An 18,191-nucleotide genomic window follows, 5' to 3' on the forward strand; every position below is an offset into this window, starting at 1 on the left:
TGATGCTGGAGGGATCAGGGACGGTGTGTGGTTTGCGTCTCCCAGCAAAGGCTTGCGCCCAGCGGTTTGGGGCTCTGAAACCCACAGCCCCACCGGGGAGCTGACCCCGATGGCACCCCAGTACATGCCCGTCATCTCTGGGGCTGTGAGTCAAGCCGTGGGCGCCAGGGAGAGCCGCGGTGTTAGGCTGGCCATGCCAGGGAGCTGGGGGGGCCCCCGGGGCTGGGCTGTGCCGCAGCTCCTGGGACTCGGCCACCCTGTCCGTCAGGAGCAGCAGCATTTTTGGGAGAGGTATCACGCGTGCTTCCCGCCTGCCGCCTCCCTGGACCGGTTTGTTTGCCAGCCATTCCCGGCGGGTGCGCCGTGCCGCGCTGTGCCATGCCGTGCTAGGCTGCTTTGATCTGCCGGTGCTGGTTCCTGGCGCTGGGCTGGGAAAAGCCAGGAACCGCAAGGTGCAGCGGGCAGGGAGCCGGTGAGGGCAGGGAAATGGTGCAGGCAGCACCGCTTTTGCCAGGCAAGGAGAGTGTTTGTAACCTCCCCAAGTCCCCCAGAAAGGGCACTTCCCTGCGATGCGGTGGCCCGTGTCGGCCATCAATCAGCCCTGTGGGGATTTGGCCCTGGTTTGGGACCCTGCAAGGCACCGTGTCTCCTGGGGGGGTCAGGAGGCATTTGCAAGCTGCTCACAGCCCAGCCGGCAGCAGTGCGGAGGCAAGCTGGGAGCCGTGGCCTGGAACGGGCTCGCTGGAGTCAGCTCGGGATTTATTACCCTGCCAGTGGCTGCCGGGCAAAGGTGACAGTGACTAATGGCTTGTTACACGCCTGCCACATCTCATCTGTGCGCCGTGGCCGGCGCTCCCAGCCCTGGTGTGCGGGCAGCCTGTGCCTGCCCTCCCTTCCCCAGGGGGACGGGGCCAAACCCCCCCTGTGCTCCCATGGGGACCTCGGCCAGAGCGGGTAACATCTGGCTGAATTGGCACAGTAATCTGTCCCCATGCTGAGGATGGAGACCTGCTCCAGTGGCTGGCGTCCCCAAGGGTACCACCACATCTCGGGGTTTCCCAGCTGGTGGCGTGTCCCAGGGTGCCCTGGTGAGCCTCGTGTGACACATGGGACTTTCTGGCGCATGAAACTCTCTTGTGGTTGCAAAACCATGAGCCGTGCTTGCCACCGCTCAGCTGGCCAGGGTCACCGGGCTGGGACGCGGAGGAGAGCGTTGCGTGTGCGGATGGATGCTGACAAAGCCACAAATGCATTCACTAGGAAAATTAAAAAATTAACAGGCATTGGCTCACTCTAGATTAGTAAAGGCAAGGAGATAAAAGCGGCTCTTTATACCTTGTGAGAATTGCTGATAAGGGCATTTGTTCCTCTGTATTCTTTAAAAAGAATGCAATAAAAATTTAAAATAGAACGGGAAAAGAGAGACAGGGAGGGGGGAAGCGCTGGTGGTGCTGGCGAGCAGGCTGCGGGCAGCAGTGGTGGGGCAGGCGCTGGGGCCCACTGGAAGAAGAGGAGGAGGAGGAGAAGGATGGAGGGGAAGCAGAGGCGAGGGTGAGCTGAGATGGGGTTCAGGTGGGTGGGTGGGTCTGTAACTTCTTCCACTTGCGAGTGGGCTGAGCCCCACCCCGCTCGTTGCGCTGATGTTTCCAAATTCCCAGAGCCTGCTTAGAGGTCCAAGCAGTTTTGAGGTGGGGGTCAAATGGCTGGGTGCCACCTCCCAACCTCTTGTCCCCAGTGCTGCATTTGGTGGGGACAGAGGGAAGGCGAGGGGTGCTCCAGAGTGAGCTCTGTGCCCCATGCCATGGGGTTCACAAAGCCCAGGGTGACCTCCATCCCCTAGCCTCAGGATGGCCTTTGTCCCCCCCACCATGGGGACCCCCAGCTCCAGGGTAACCTCTGTCCCCCACACCGTGGGGTCTCTCAACCCCAGGATGACCTGTGTTCCCCATGCCAAAGGGTTCCCCAAGCCCAGGGTGACCTCTGTCCCCTACGCCGTAGCCATAGGTGCCCCTTGCCTTCCCTCCGTCCCCCCAAATGCATTGTCCTGTATGTTGGTCTCAGGGCTGTTACCCCCCCATCACCCTAACTCTTGGGGGCACCTTCCCCGATGCTGCATCATGACCCCCATAGGGGGGTTCCCCCATTCCTGCTGCACCCGACCCCCATAGTGGGGGTCCCCCCGCCTTCCCCAGCATCCCTCCTAGCAGACCCCCGTTCCGGTGCCTTCCTCCCCCGGGGTGGTGAAGGTGCCATCCGCCCGGCCCCCTCCCCCGTCGGGGCGCTGCCCTGCCCGGCCCGGCCCCCGGTGAGTCACGCTCCAGCCGTGCGGCTCCCGGGGCGGCGGGCGGGCGCCGAGGGAAGCAGGAAGCGGCGGGGGGAAGGCTCAGCTCGGCTCTGCTCCGCTCCCCTCCCTTCACCGCCCTCCCCATGGAGGAGCGCAGCCCCCGCTGGACAACGCGGACGACGGGTGAGTGCTGCACCCCCCCCCCGCCAAGAAAACCCCCGAACCCCTCCCAGCGCCGTGGAAAGGGGGGGAACAGGGGCTGCCCCCACGCTGGAGGGGTGGGATGGAGCAGATTCCCTTCTCTCAGCCTCTTTGCCTCTGCTGCGGGTTGGGGGGCTCAGAGGTCACCCTGGGGCTGGGGCAACAGAGATCACCCTGGGCTAGAGGTCACCCAGGACTTGCGGAACTCTGTGGCGTGGGGGACAAAGATCACCCAGGGGTTGGGAGACCCCATGGTGTGGGGGACAGAGGTTGCCCTGGAGTTGGGGGTTGCTGTGGTGTGGGGAACAGAGGTCACTCTGAAGCTGGGGAATGGAGGTCACCCTGGGCTTGGGGAACCTCATGGCATGTGGGACAAAGATCGCCCTGAGGTTGAGAGACCCCATGGTTGGGGAGATGGAGGTCGCCCTGGAGTTGGGGGACCGCATGGCATGGGGGATGGAGGTCGCTCTGGAGCTGGGGGACCATATGGTGTGGGGGACAGAGGTTGCTTTGGGGTTGGGGGACTCTGTCATTTGAGGAATGGAGGTCACCCTGGCCTTGGGGGACCCTGTTGTGTGGACCACAGGGGTCACCCTGGAGTTGAGAGACCCCATGGTTTGGTGGCCAGAGGTCACCCTGGCCTTGGGGGACCCCATTGTGTTGGGGGCAGAGGTTGCTCGGGGGTTGAGGGACCCTGTTGTGTGCAGGACAGAGGTCACCCTGGAGTTAGGAGACCACATGGCATGGGGGACAGAGGTTGTCTTGGAGTTGGGGCTCCAGCTGCTGCATCTCCTGGGGGATGTTTCGGGCAAATGGGACCCACTGGGTGCTGCAGGCTCAGGGTCTGGTGTTGGTTGGGGTGCTTAGTCCCTGTGTCCCACGTTGTCACAGAAAACATTTGGGTCTCTTTGCACGTGGGGAGCCTGGCCCGTGGGGCACGCAGGGCTGTGCTGGGGGTTGTCTGGCAGTACCGACCTTGTTGTGTCTTCTTGGCTCACCATCTGTATTTCTACTGAGCTGAGCACACAGGGAGCTGCTGCGGGGTCGTGCCTCAATTTCCCACAACACCGCTCTGCCCTTGCAGGCAACTCTTGTATTATCCGTTTTTCTGGACCACTGGGGCTGGGGGGGACGTGTGCAGCCTGACCTGGGGAGCCCGGGCACCACATCGGGGTGATGCCGCGGTCCCGGCGTCTTGCCCAACTCATCGTCTGCCTGTGTGTTTATTGCTTTGCTTCATGCTGGCTCTTCCACCCCTGCCTGCCTTGCCCTTCGCCCTGGGGCCTGGTGGTTCACCGCGCCATGCTCACAGCCGCGCTCGCACTTTTATGCTGTGCTGCGTCCTGGCAACTGCTTTACATGGTGGAACCAGTGCCAGTACCCGGCTGCCATCCCCAAACCCCAGCTGAGTGCCCACTGCCAGCCCTTGTAGCAGCAGGACGAGTGCCTGGCTCTCTTCCTCCCCAAGCACTGAACCCCTTGGACCAGAGCATCCCGACAGAGCTGCAGTGAGTGCCAGGGTGCCATGGGGATGCCCATGGGGCCACGAGCAGGAGCCACAGAAGGAGTTAGTTAATGGAGGGAAAAGGCAGCGGGAAGGCAGAGCCTTTTCCTGCGAGGCCGCTGCGCGCGTGCGCACCGGCTCGTGCGAGCGCAGGGGTGAGCCCGTGTGGTTTGTGGGTGAGCGTGCGCCGCGCTGGGTGTGCGCTTGGCAGCGTCTCCGTGTAACCTGGTGGGGAGGTGTTGGGTGTGACAATGGCAAGTGGCGGTGGCGGCGTAGCAGTGCTGGCCCTGGCCAAGGCCAGCGGCTCCTGCGGGGCTGGGGATGTGTGTGTGCGTTTGTGTACACGCGTGTGCATGTGTTGCACAACCCAAGGGTGCCACGGGCAGCTGCTGGTGCAAGCAGCGTGTGTGGAGCATGCTCCCCTCCCGCTTTGTTGGGTGCACGCCGGGGCGTGCGAGCGCGTGTGTGCACATGAGCGTGTGCGTGCATGCCCTTGTGTGCCTGCGTTTGTGTGTGCACGCAAGAGTGTGCACACCTGGGGCCTTTTTTGGGTGGGAGGGTTGGGGGGTTTGTGTATGTGTGCTGACTGCAGGGTAGGGAGCATTATAGCGGAGACAGTGGCTTTGGCGGGGGGACGTGGGGGGGGACACAGGACAGTTTATCGCTTCCTGATGTGCCAGCACCCAGATTGGGGGGCAGCTCAAGGGGAGGTTGGTATTTTTAATCTCCTCTCTTTCCTGCTCCTTTCTCTCCCCCAGGCACTGCCCCTAACCCTGGTTATCAGGGTTAGATCCATCACCCATCTGCAGGGTGGTGAGTGTCCCTGGGGGGGGTCTGGGTGCCAGGGGTCCGCAGGGCAGCACCACCAAGTCCCAGCTCCTATCTGGGAAGGGACAACCAGGACACCCGGGCGGGCTGCCAGCAGGATTGCCCTTGAACTAGCCCTTGCTGTGCCTTGTGCCTCGGCTGCCCCAGCCGCTCGGCCATGGGTCCGCCCCATGTCTCCCCCCCTCAAACCCTGGCACCCTGCTGCCTGCCGGTGGTTGCACTGCGGCGCGGGAGGAAGCTCTCCCGTCACCGATAACCGCCTTATCGTGGGGCCTTCTGCAAGGACGGGTGGCATGGCCCCCTCTGGCCCTTATCTGCACTGGCTGTTGGCCCCGGCTTGGCTCGCAGTCCCCCTTCTACCCCTCCAGCACCCGGCGTAGCGCCCACGGGGTTGGCCCTTCAGGGGCGGCCGCTTGGCAGCCTGCCCCCGCTATCCTTTTTGAAGTTTAAAATCCATTTAAGTCAAGAGGAGGGAAAGTTATTGCCGCTAAAGCCCCTTGCGTTGAGCAGTAAATCCTCTTTGCTGTGCCGACGCCGCCTCTTAGCACCCGCGGGACTGGGTTGGGGGGGCCAGACTGGCTGCCCCCCCAAACCAGTACTCTGCAGCCCTTACAGGCGGGTGCTGTGGGTGCATTTAGGGCTGGGAGAGAGCGACGAGCCTCATATATCCCCCTAAAGCATGGCCAACATGGGGCAGGGGTCCCTTTGCAGCCCCCCCAGCCTCGCTGAGCTGGCAGGAGTATCCCTGCTGCTCACTTGCCACTTGTTTGCTGCTTGCTCACCATTTCTCACACTGATTTGCTCCAGAAAGGAGGCTCTCCCCCTGTCATCGATGCCCTGGTGTCCCCCACGGTGTGGATCCTGCACCCCCCTGCTGATGTGCACCCCGCGGGGTTTGAGGCCGATGGAGCCAGAGCTCGACATGCTGCCGGCACGCTGGAGTTTTTATTTGATTTCCCTTCTCCAGAGCTGGCAATATTTAAATATTAATGCCTGCCTCTAATTGCTGTGTCAGAGGAGCGGGCCGGAGCGAGTGCAGGGGCGGCAGCGCCGGCTCATTTTGTTGTCTCGGGGAGTGTTTGCGGAGGAGAAATGTTTATATGGATTTTTTACTCCCTTGGGATTTTTTGTTCGGCCCTGGCAGTGCTGTACGACAGGGGATGCCGGGCTGTGATGCCATCGGGGTGGTGGGACCTCACGACCTCATCTCCCCATATTTTGCAGTGCGGTTTGCACCTTCAGCATCCGGGGGCCCCCCAGCTCCTGCAGCGGGAGGGTTAATAGCAAAGATTTGTTGTTTTTCTTTTTTTTTTTTTTCTTGGGGCAGAGCGGCGTCAGATGCTTGCACGCTCGCTTCCTGTAATAAAGCGACCGCCGGCGCGCTTGTCACCTGCTCTCTGTTGTGCTGCCAAGCGGCAGACATGCCGCTTCTTGCTGCGGGCCCTGGCGTGCTCCCCGCCGCCGCCGCTGCTCCTGCCCGCCCCGGGCGCTCGCCCTGTGCCAGCGCGGCATTAGCAGGTGTTTTTCGGGGAGGGCGCGACGGTGCCTGTTGCCACACGCCCTGTGCGGGTGGGGACCGTTTAACTGTTCCTGGCTGCGGCCGTGCCTCCTTTGCTGCCCTCCCCGCTCCCCCCGGCGGGGTGTAGTGGTGATGCCAGAGCTTGTACTTGGGGTTCCGCACTGTCGGGGTGCTGTGTCCCCCCCACAGCATCCTTGCTTCATGGCCCTGCTGCTCCCCAGCATCTGGGGTGTGGAGCCCCATGGGTGGGCTTGGCAGAGCCAACCCAGCTGCTGCAGGGGTCTCTGGTTGTCCTCGCCTGTGCCACGCTGTGCCACACACTTGGAGTGTGTTGGGGGGGATCTGTGCAACATGTGCCTGGCACAAGCCGTGCGAGCTGTTTGGTGCTGCTGTCTCTCATGCTGTGCCAAGCCTCACAGCGCCCTGGGGTGCATGGGGGTCTGCAGAGCAGGTCTGATGGGGGCAGCTGAGGGACCTGAGGGGTTCAGCTGGAGAACGGGAGCTGAGAGGAGACCTTCTGATCTCTGAACTGCCTGAAAGGAGCTTGGAGCCAGGGGGGATCGGGCTCTGCTCCCAAGGAACAAGTGCCAGGACTGGAGGAAACGGCCTCAAGTTGCGCCAGGGGAGGTTGAGGTTGGATCTTGGGATCAATTTCTTCCCCAAAGGGCTGTTGGGCATTGGAACAGGCTGCCCAGGGCAGTGCTGGAGTCACCATCCCTGGAGGGGCTGAACAGACGTGAACATGAGGTTCTCAAGGACATAGGTTAGTGCTGGGGTGGGGTAGTGGTTGGACTCGATGATCTTGAGGGTCTCTCCCAACCAGAATGATTCCATGATTCTATACCACACGGTCCCCTTGGATGTACAAGGACTACCCCCGGTGCCATGCATCCCCCAGGGACACACAGCCCTGCTGCCAGCGCCTTTCCAGTGCAGTTGGGGGACTTTCCCCGTTGGGAGTTATCTCTGCTCGCCTCGATAGCCTCCGCAACCTCTTTGCCACCCCCATGTAGCCGTTGCTTCTGCCGCTCCCGCCCTGGCTGTGCAATCTCCTTCCTCCCACCCGGCACGGTGACACCACCATCCCCATTAACCCCATGGTGAGGTGCTGCTGGGGTCCTGCTCCTCTTAACCCCAACTACAGTGGATTTTACACGGCTGTAACCTGGCTCATCTCGGAAGGGATTAACATTGTGTCTGCTCCTGAGGGACAACTGGTGCCTTTCCACAGGCAGAAGCATGGCAGATGTGGGGTGCAGGGATGTTTGGGGACAAATTGCACCCAAACATCCCCCGTGGAGGAGGCAGGAGGGGTTTTGCTCCTTCCCACCCAGCACTGGCTCTCGGCACCAGCTTTGTTTGCACCGTATAACAAGATGATGGGTTAGGGTCAAGCTGTGGGTTCATAACTTGTTGGAAGACTTTGCCGAACAATAAAGGTGTCTGGTTTTATATCTGCTCGTATTTTATCTGTGCCATGGCCTTTCCCCAGCACTGACCGGGATTTACGGCGGGGGATATTTGGACGTGTCGAGGCGAGCTGGGGAAGCCGAGGCCGACCCCCCCCGTCCCCACGCCTTTGCATTCAGTGCCTGCACGCTGAAATATTTACCTTCCAGCTCCTCTGACAGTTCAAGCCGTCTCGTGAAGCAAAGGTTATTGAACTGCGAATGTTATGACATTACATTTTTGTGTCTGCACTTTCAAGATGCGTGATGCAGCCTGAATGATAAGTGATCTCAGGGTTAAGGGTGGATTTTTTTTTCCTTTCTTTTCCTTTCCCTCCCTCCTGTTTCCCTCCCTGCCTCGGCGCGGGGCTGGGCTGGCGGCGGGTCTGCTGGGGCTTGATAACGCTCCGTTTTATTGCCCTCCCTTTGCATTCCTGTGGCTGCTCTCCCTGCAGTTCGTGTGGGTGCTGGGGAGGCTTTGAGGAGGTGGGAGAGGGGCAATTCCAGCACAAAAGCTGGCCACACTGGTGCGTGCCTCAGTTTCCCTAACCCATATGCCGTGGAGCACATCCGGGTTGCGTCCCCCTCTTGTTGGACAATGCTGATGCTGACCCAGGTACCCCAACCCTTCCTGCATCCTGGTGGGGAGGGAAACACAGCATCCCACCAGAGCTGTTTCGCAAGGTAGGAGGTGATGTGCTGGTTTGCACCCTGGTGCCGATCTCGCAGCCCCATTAGTGGGGTTTTGGGAAGCCGGTGGGCTGGACTGTCGGAGTGATGCTCCCTGGTACTCCGATTCTTTGGGTTCTGAGTATCTCAGCAGTTATCCCCACTTGAGACGCAGCACGTGAGGATGTGTGGGGAGGGGGACAAGTGACAGTGGGGTCTGGCCTGTCCCGTACACACTAGAGGGCAGCAACAAACTGGATCAGGGGCTGTGTTCAGTCCCTAACCCCCCAAATTTGCCCGGACACCGTGGGTTTACAGCAAGGGAGCTGCTTGTTTTTACACTTAAACTCACTTGCAAACCGAATTCCATCCAGCAGCAGGGCAAGGGCCCTCAAACCAGTCAGACCCGCGGTGTCATGTCATTCCGGGAGCAAATTAATTAAGTCGTTCCATAGATTTGGCTGCACTGGCTGCCGGTGAATCACATCTAACCCCCACTCTCCCCTCTTTCCTTCCCTCCCTGGGCTCCCTGCTCCATCTCGGCTCCCTGCTAGAATCAACATCTCACCCCAGGAGATTTCCATGGGCTCGGGACCAGCCGAGCATCCTGAGCATCCCAAGCTGGGGCCGCTCGCCAGCACTAACAGAAACCAGCTGTGCGGGCAGGGGGGCTGCTGGGGAAGGGAATATATAAAAAAAAAAAAAAAAAAAGAAAAAGAAAAAAAAAAGAGGTCAGGGCCCGGGAAATTAAATGTTCATAAACGTAGGCCCGAGCGCTTAAAAAGTAGGGCAGTGCCATTAAATCTCATTAAAGTTTAATACCTATCAGTGCCACTTCAGGCAGCCCTTGGACATTGCTTTAATTTGATGGGTGTTAAGGGAGAATTATCAAATAATTGTGCTGGCTGGGGACTTGCTTTTATCATGTTACATGGAAAGCTCTCCCGGCTTTGTGCCGCACATCAAAACAGCGGCGGATAGGTATTGTTCTGGGGAGGGGATGGGGGGGAGCTGCAGGGGGGGTCCCTGCAGTCCCTGTCACCCTCGGCGGTGGCAGAAGGGATGAGGGACACCGGATCAGGTTGTTACAGGGATTAGCAGCCCCATGGATCTGTTTTTTCTCCTCAAATTTAACCTGTGGGAGGAAGGGTCTGCTGCCCTGAGCCATCATCCCTGGGGGTGGCATGGGGACAGCGAGCATCCTGCTAGTGTCCCCGTGGGTCCTATTGGTGTTCCTGTGGGTCCTGCCAATGTCCCCATGAGTTCTGACAGTGTCCTTATAGGTCCTACTGGTGTCCGTGTGGGTCCTTCTGGTGTCCCCCTGGGTCCTGCCAATGTCCCTGTGGGTCTTTCTGGTGTCCCCCTGGGTCCTGCCAGTGTCCCTATGGGTCCTGCCAATGTCCTTGTGGGTACTGCTGATGTCTCCATGGGTCCTCCAGTGTCGACATGGGTCTTCCCAGTGTTCGTGTGGGTCTTTCCAGTGTTCCCATGGGTCCTGCCAATGTCCCCGTGGGTCTTGCCAGTGTCCCCATGGGTCCTGCTGGTGTCCCCATGGGTCCTACCAATGTCTCTTTGGGTCTTTTCAGTGTCCCTATGGATCATGCCACTGTCCCCGTGGGTCTTTCCAGTGTCCCTGTGGATCTTGCCAGTGTCGCCATGGGTCCTACCATTGTTCCCATAGGTCCTGCGGGTGTCCCCATGGGTCCTGCCAATGTCCCCATGTCCCAGCAGTGTCGTGCCACCCTTCCTGCACTCGCTGCCTTGGGATGATGGTGCGGAGCTGTGGGCTCTGCTAATTAATGCTAATTTTTGACGAGGCTCTAGGGGCTGGGAATTGCCACTGTGAGGTGCTGAGTGGGGATCACCGGCTCCGCACGGAGGCGAGCACATGGGCCTATGCATTTTTTATAGGGTGCACCCAGGGTTATTTTTATTTCCTTCTATTTCCTCCCTCCTCCTCTCGCCGTAAAAGTCCTGGTTGATAAAGAATTAGTGCCAGGTCGTTAGTCCTGGTTTTTATGAGATAAAGCCGGGCGCAAGGTGCTGTCGTGTAAACGCCGGGGCCAGGGGAGCGCGGGGACGGGGAGAGCGGAGCTGCTGCTATGAATTATTCAGCAGTGCCTGATTTCACATTATTCTCACTGATACTTTTACAACCTGTCAGTAAATAAAAAGATTCTACATTATTTATAGAAATGGACCCGAATTGGTTAGGAGAATTTACTGTTGCTATTATTAAGGGCTGCTCAGCACCACGTTAATGAGAGCTGGGTGATGGCAAACGCTGGTTCCCGTGTGCTTGGTGTCCCCCGCGCCATCCCAGGCTGTGACTGTGTCCCCTTGGCTGTCACTGCTGCCAGCTCCCTCGTCTGGGGCCTGTCCCGCACGCATGGGCTGTGTGGTGATGTGCATGTGTCCCCAGCTACAAGATGGACGTGGAGGGATGAGGGTCTCGCTGGCTTGGGACTGCTTGAGTGGGGACATCTCCTTCTCAGGGATGTATCCAGCCTGGGGACATCTTCTTCCCAGGGACACCTTCCTGGGGATGAAAACTTCTCAGGGTTGTCTTCTTCCCAGGGATGACATCTTCCTGGGGACAACATCTTCCCAGTGATGACATCATCCCAGGGACATCTACTTTCTAGAGACATCTGCTTCCTGGGCACATCTTCCTGGGGACCACGTCATCCCAGGGACTTCTCCTTCCTGGGATATCTGCCTCCAGGGGACATCTCCTTCCTGGTGACAACATCTTCCCAGGAACATCTCCTTCCTGGGGACAGCATCATCCCAGGGACATCTGCTTCCTGGGGACATGTTCTTGGGGACCATATCTTCTCAGGGATGTCTTCTTCCTGGGATATCTCCCTCCTAGAAACATGTATCCCTCCTGGGGACATCTTCTTCCCAGTGACATCTCCTTCCCAGAGACAATCTGCTTTCTGGGGACATCTTCCCAGGGACCATCTCCTTTCCAGGGACCATATCTTCCCAGGGATGTCTCCTTCCCAGTGACATCTCCTTCCCGGGGACATCTCTTTCCCAGTGACAACATCTTCCTAGGGACCTCTCCTTCCTTAGGGATCTCTCCTTCCTATGGACCTCTCCTTGCTGGGGACATCTTCCTCCTGCCACCCTGGGACACATCTCTGTTAGAAGAGGATGATTTCCAGGCACTTGGCCTTTCTACCTCCCCATGCATGTACCTTGGCTCTGCTTCCAGTGTTTGCCCATCACCTGAGCAGGAGCCATCCCACCCACGTCCCCTCCTTGAATCCCGTCTGGGCTCCCCTCGTCCCTGATGTGACAGCTCCGGGGAGGTGGAAAAACTTCGTGTGGCGCAGAAATTAAATCAGAGGGGTGGAAAGCCCTGGGGAGGCGGGTGTTCGGCTGCGGGTACCACGGCGATGTGCTGCTTGGACAAACGGACGAGGTGGTTGGAAAAAAACCGAGAGGAAACCCAAGAGCTTGATGGTTTGTCTGCGGTGTCCTAAGGTGGCTGCTCCCGGGCTGGCGGTGACAGGTTTATTGGCAGGCAGAGCGGGCTGGAAGGATTGTCGGCTATTTACAGTGCTGGGGCCGTGACTTTGCGAGCAGACAGTTAACATAAATTCACATGATGGATCAGTTATCACTTCATTGAACTTGTGGCGGATCCATTGAAGGCTGTGCAGTAACATACTGTTTCCTGGCTCCGCGCAGCGCTGGGATACATTAAATACACTTTATTTATAGCTTACCATTGCTGCACTGTGGGCAGGAGAATGCAGCTTTTGCAACTATCATCTAATTTTATGATGAGCATTAAAGCAAGGCCTATAATTTGCACCTTTTTATTCATTAGACACTGGTGCAGCCATAAGTCAAGAATGCCCAGGGATTTAGATGCAGATCCAGAAGATAAACTATTGACAAGCCAGATGTATTTTTACATTAGTGTGCCTTTACAATAGTTTATGTTGAGAGTGGAATATAAATTGCATTATTAAATACGAACCACTCTTGGAACCGCTGCTTCTGCGCAGGCAGGGCGGGATTCGGAGCCCCGGAGCAAGGAGGCTTTTCCTAATGGCTTGAGATTGGGTGGGGGATTTTTATTTGGGTTTATATTCACCCTGGACCAGGGGGCTGTCCCTTGGGGGAGCTGGTGACCCTGTGGAATGTCCCTACACGGAGCAAAGCCATCCCAGCCATGTGTCCCCATCGGACACCTCCGCTCGGCCACTGCCACCCGGCCAGCAGCGAGTTAAATCCTTTTGTTTCCGAGGCAATACAGTTTATATTATGAGCATGAATAAAAGATGGTTGTGCTAGGGGTAGCTGTCAGGATCTTCGCCGCCTATAAAGGCTTCTACTGTAGCTTGACAGTAAAAGACTGTGTTTGGGGACTGATGTGGTTTCTCAAAGGAGCTAAATAAATAAGGGGCGCTTATTTTTACACCAGTAAAGGCTGCTGGAAATTTAAAGCCCTGTTTATCTCGCCGAAATCGTGGTGTTTATTGTTATCTCACGGAGGGGGAATTTGCATGTTCGCTAATAATTAACTGAACCCAGCGCTTCTCCCTCCTGTACGTGCCGTGGCCCTGCTGTTATCTGGGGGGAGGAAACGCTTGGGAATCAAATGCAAATATTGACCGTGCCTGGGCTGGGTGTGCGGGGACAGCCGGGCTCTCCCCGGTGACCTGTCCCGTGGCTGTTTGGGGGCTGGGTGCTTGTGTGCCACACGAGAGGGCTGATGGGAGCCATCCCCATGGCCACCCTGTCCCCACTGCCACCCTGTCCTTATTGCCACCCCAAACCTATTGCCATGTGTCTCCACTGAGACCCCATTGCCCCCCAGTCCCTATTGCTCCCCATCCCTATCCCGTCCCCACTATCATTCTGTCCTCAGTGCCACCCCGCTCTTATTTCCACCGGATCCCCATTGCCACCTCATCCCCATTGCCACCCTATTGCCACTCTGTCCCTATTTCCATCCAGTCACCACCCTGTTGCCACCTTGTCCCCATTGTCACCCCATTGCCCCCACGTCCTTGTTGCCACCCCATCCTTATTTCCACCTTGTCCCTATTGCCACCTTGTCCACATTGCCACCACTTTCCCCATTACTACCCTATCCCCATCGCCACCCCATCCCCATTGCTGCCCCATCCCCACTGTCACCCCATTGCCCCCTTGTCCCCATTGCCACCCCATCCTTATTTCCACCCTGTTTCAATCATTACCCCATCCCCATTGTCACCCCATCACCACCCCATCCCCGTTGCCACCCCTTTGTGCCTGCTGCTAACAGGCATCCCATCCCGGTTGCTGGTCCCCGTGCCACCAGATGCTGCCACTCCGTGTCACACCATCATGTCGCTAGCGGAGTGTAACGGGGAGAGCAGTCGGTGCCTTTGTTTCTCCTGCTCTCTGCACAGCTGTCACTTCCAGTGATCAGTAGAAAAATCATCACCCTGCCGGATCATACATATGGAACGGTGTCTGTGCGGAATATTTATTGGAACATGTGTCGAGGCCGCGCCGGTCACAAGTCCCGGGCTTAGCTCGCACCATGCCAGCCCCACAGGGGCGCTCTGGTCCCCCCTGGGCTCTGCGGGGGAGGTGTGTGTGTCCCTGTGGTGGTGTCAGCACCGTGGTGTCCCTGTGGTGGTGTCCCCATCGCAGTGGGGGGACTCAGGGCTAATTGTGCTCCATGGCTTTGGGCTGTGCGGCATCCTCTGCCTTGTGGGGGAACCGGGAAAGCCCTCCAGCTCCCCCCTGTCCCCAGCCTTGTTCCCAAAGGATGTCCCCAAGCCTGGGGGACAGCTGAGATGTGGGGGTGTGCAGAGCCCCAGCCGGTGAAGCTGCAGGCTCCTTCCCTGGGGAGCAGAGCCCAAGGGCTGCCCCTTGCTGGGGTCACCTATGGGGTGGCCTTTGGAGTCTCCAAGGGCAGGAGGTGACGGCACCTGGGAGCCTCGGCCCCATCAGTGTCCCTGCAAGTTCTTGAGCTGTCAGCTCAGCACTTTTCGCAGGTGATGTGTAAACCGTGCGGAAGGCTGTTGGATCCACGCTGGTGCTAAAGTGGCGTCTGGCGGGGACGGGGAACGTGCTGTCGCCTGCGTGAGTCACCGTGGATGCGACACCACGGCGGGGCTCCTTGTGGCATTCCTGACAGAGAGGAGAGGAGAGACCAAGCCACCCCAGTGCAGGTGTGGGGTGACACCGCACCGGCTGGGGTCTGCCATGTCCCCCAGCGGTGTGGATGCCAGCACGGCAGCTGCTCCCATCACCAAAAACCAGTACCCACATCCCCATCCCATCATCTGCCAGGGATGCAGAGCCGCCTGTACCTCATCACCGTGCGTTTTTCCTTCCCGGGGAGGACAGATGCTGCATGGGCAGTGGGGGTCACTGGGTCTCCCCAGCACATGGCTGGGGGAAGGTGTCACTGGCGCCTTTTGGCACCCGCTGCCACACGAGCGCGCTCCTCTGACAGCTTTATCAAGCCTCCAGACTTCCCAATTCCATTGTTCCTGACATCTGTTTCGGTAAGTGATTAATTGCAATTAGTGAACGGTTTGAAAGCCCGTGGAAGAATATTCAGCAGAAAACTCGTCAAGATTAATGAGTGGTGGCAGTTGTCAGAAGGGGCTGCTGCCTCTCCGGGATGCAGGAGGCTGGGTGAGCCGTGTGCCCCCCTCCCCGCAGCCGTGTGTCCCCCCCACACCGTGTTCCCCCCTCCCTGAGAATAACACAGACTGATTTTTCATCCGAATGCATGAATTATCCGCTAATGCGCTATTAATAAAGCACTGTGGAGTTTCACCGAGATTAGGTCCTAAATCATGCAGAATGAATTTTAATCAGTCCAAAAGACACCAGTGTGAGCCATTCTTGGGAAACCGGGCTGGATCCGGCCAGGACCTGTGCCTGCACCTTCTTTCCCAAAAACCCCAGGAGCGTCCCTGTCAGAAACGCCAACAGGCACCCGGGGACAGTGACACACATGGTGACAGCCAGCTCGGCCGGCTGCGGTGCCCGGGGTGCCAGGAGGGACCAGGGATCCTCTGTGATGCTGCCCCATCCCTGAATTCCCAAAGGAACTGCGTCTTGTGGGGTGTCACTCCTGCACTGAGTTGCCCAGGGCTTTGCGCCTTGGCTGAGTTCTGTTCCCCAGTGTGAGGATCCACCCCAAGGTGCTGGGGAGTCTGAGCCCGGGGTGGGGTGGGGGGGGGGGGGGCGTGACACACCCATGTCCCCAGCGGGGAGGGAGGGTGTGACATCTGCTCCTGTTTGTCACGCTGAGGTCAGGGCAGCTCGACATCCCCGACATCCCCGGGTCCCGCGAGCAGATGGCCCAGGCACACTCCTGTACCCCACCCGTGAAATTCCCCATTAATAGGCTGTGACCGGAGGGTATGAGAGGGGGGGATGTGCATCCTGACCCTCCCTGGGAGCACGCGTGGGCTGTGCGCCTGTCCCCAAAGGCAGCGGGGACAGGTCCCCTCTGCTGAGGAGGGGGACACCCCCCATGTTTTGGTACTCTGGGGGGGCTGCAGAGGAGAAGGGGTTCATTGCTGGTGTGCAGGGAGTTTCCATCCCCACTCCTGTCCACAGCCTGTCCCTGTCCCCTTGATTTATTGCTCTTTTGGCCAAGGGGCCGGCAGAGGGCAGGGGCTGGCAGGGGTCAGGAGGGGTCGGGGGGTCCCGCCGCCGCCCGCCCTTTGTTGGTGTCCGGCACAATGACCCGGCGCAGGCTGTTTGCTCGGTGTGGTGGGTAATTACCGTGCTGGGGAGGATGGTGGGGTCAGGGCCACCGGAGCCACCGTGACCCGCCGCCGGCGAGGCCCTGCATGGCAGCGGCTTGTCCCTTCTTCCCCTGGCACCATCTGCTCGGAGGCGGCCGCTCCGAGTGGCGGGGCTGCGGCTCTGGCGGCGACGCTCAGACGGACGGACAGATGGTGGTGGGTTTGAAGAGGTAGAGTGTGTACTTTGTTCTGGAGAGCTTTGATAAAAGGAAAAAAAAAAAAAAAAGGAGAAAAAGACAGGGAGAGGAGATGGAGGGGACATCCTTCTGTCCCCCCTCACCGTGCTGCACTTTGTAGTGGGGAGCTGGGGACCGTCACCGCGTCAGGGATGGGGTTGTGGGTTCTGGCACCTGCGGCATGCTGGGGTTGAAATGCTGGGGAGCGAGGATGGGTCCTGGTAGCTGCTTGTGTGGGGTCACCGCCTGTACCACCGTTCCTGGAGGTCCTTGTGCTGTGGTGCCAGGGATGCCCGTGTCCCCGCTGTGTCTCTCCCAGGTCCGACCCTGGCGTGCTGGCTCGTGCCTGCCAGCACGGCACGTACCTGCCTGCGAGCGGTGCCAGCTGGGCCGGGGCTGATGCAAGCGGCGTTCCTGGGCAAGCCCAGCCGCTTCCCAACCGGCTGGGGCGGCCGGACGGGGGGGCGGGCACGGGCGTGGGGTCCCTGCAGCGGTGCTGCGGACGCTGGGTGGTGGGGTGCAGGCGGGACGCGGCGGCGCTCGGCAGCTCCCTGGGGCGCTCCCGACCCGCCGGACCCGCTCAGGGAGCGGCGGCGTGGGTTGGCGGTTTTGGCTTGGGTGCAAAAGGTGGGGCCGGCTGCCCCCGCCGCCCTGCAGACGCCTTTTCCAGCGGCGCCTGCCCTCCGCGTCCCCACCGCTCAAGCGGACTCTTTTGACGCCCATGCAACGGTGCCTCCCCGGCGCCTGCGGGCAGGGCAGGGTGTGCCGGCATCGCACCCGGGTCACCCCCGGGCTTTACCGGAGCACGCCAGCATCATGTCAGCATTGCGGTGGGGCTTGGGGCCGCGGTGCAGCCCGGCATGGGGATGCGACCATCCCACTTTGGAGGCTTGCCAGGAGGCTCCCAGTGGAGCCGGGGGTCTCTGACCCATGTTTGGGTTTGCCCTGCCCGCCCCTGCCCATGGCCGTTGCAATCCTGGCTTTGCCATCTCTTAATTACTGCCTGCGCCAGGTCTGGCCCCGCATTACACTTCATTACGTGATTGCAATCGGGGCCGCTCCTCCCTCTTGTCCGACTCCGGCTGGATAATTAGGTGTGTTTTCTCCCGCGTGCAGACAGACATTTAATACGGCTTTAATCACCTGCTCCGGCGACTCCCACCCACCGCCCTGTGCCCGCTGCGCGGCTGCTGCCCACAAACCGCGCGGCCAGGTAATAACAGGCTGCAGATGCCCAGTGCAAATAACGCCCTGTGCAAACAGACGGTACGGGTGCACGGTGTGGACACCCTGTGCAGGTGGCTGGTGCAAACACCCAATGCAAATGCCCTGTGCAGGTGCCCAATGCAGATGCCTGGTGCAAATACCCTGTGCCAATGTGTGGTGTAGATGCGTGGTGCAAATATCCTGTGCAAATGCTTGATGCAAACGCCCGGTGCAAATGCTTGGTGGGGACAACCAGTACAAACACCCTGTGCCAATACCCCATGCAGATTCCTGGTGCAAACACCCTGTGGAAATGCCTGGTGCAAATCCCCCGTGCCAATGCCTGGTGAACATGCCTGGTGCAAACGCTGCCCAGGCTGGGACTTGGCTTGCACAGGGGTGTCGCGACGCTGGCAGACGGCGTTGCCCGGCTCACCGGCCGGCAGAGCCGGAGCGGGCGGCCCCATCGGCTCCTCGCAGGTGTAAGCGCAGACTCTGCGGCACTCGAGCTTCTGTGCGGCGGGTGCGTGCCAGCACACTGCTGTGCCTTGCGAAGGTAGCAGCCA

The 18,191-nt window shown here is 59.5% G+C and overlaps 1 protein-coding gene and 2 long non-coding RNA genes across 7 annotated transcripts in view; 2 read left to right on the forward strand and 1 right to left on the reverse strand.

Annotated features, from left to right (window-relative positions):
• Positions 1 to 18,191, forward strand: part of GSE1 (Gse1 coiled-coil protein) — a 98,141-nt gene that overhangs the window by 33,912 nt on the left and 46,038 nt on the right. The gene's annotated exons all lie outside the window — the stretch shown is intronic.
• LOC135575346 (uncharacterized) lies at positions 4 to 12,895 on the forward strand. Its single transcript, XR_010465926.1, has 2 exons — positions 4 to 2,467; positions 11,031 to 12,895. It is a non-coding gene; the product is annotated as an uncharacterized LOC135575346 (long non-coding RNA).
• LOC135575345 (uncharacterized) lies at positions 13,946 to 16,858 on the reverse strand. Its single transcript, XR_010465925.1, has 3 exons — positions 16,594 to 16,858; positions 16,221 to 16,440; positions 13,946 to 14,975 (listed from the first exon to the last, which is right to left on the reverse strand). It is a non-coding gene; the product is annotated as an uncharacterized LOC135575345 (long non-coding RNA).

Source organism: Columba livia, chromosome 13 (assembly GCF_036013475.1).
Source record: "Columba livia isolate bColLiv1 breed racing homer chromosome 13, bColLiv1.pat.W.v2, whole genome shotgun sequence".
Taxonomy (NCBI): domain Eukaryota; kingdom Metazoa; phylum Chordata; class Aves; order Columbiformes; family Columbidae; genus Columba; species Columba livia.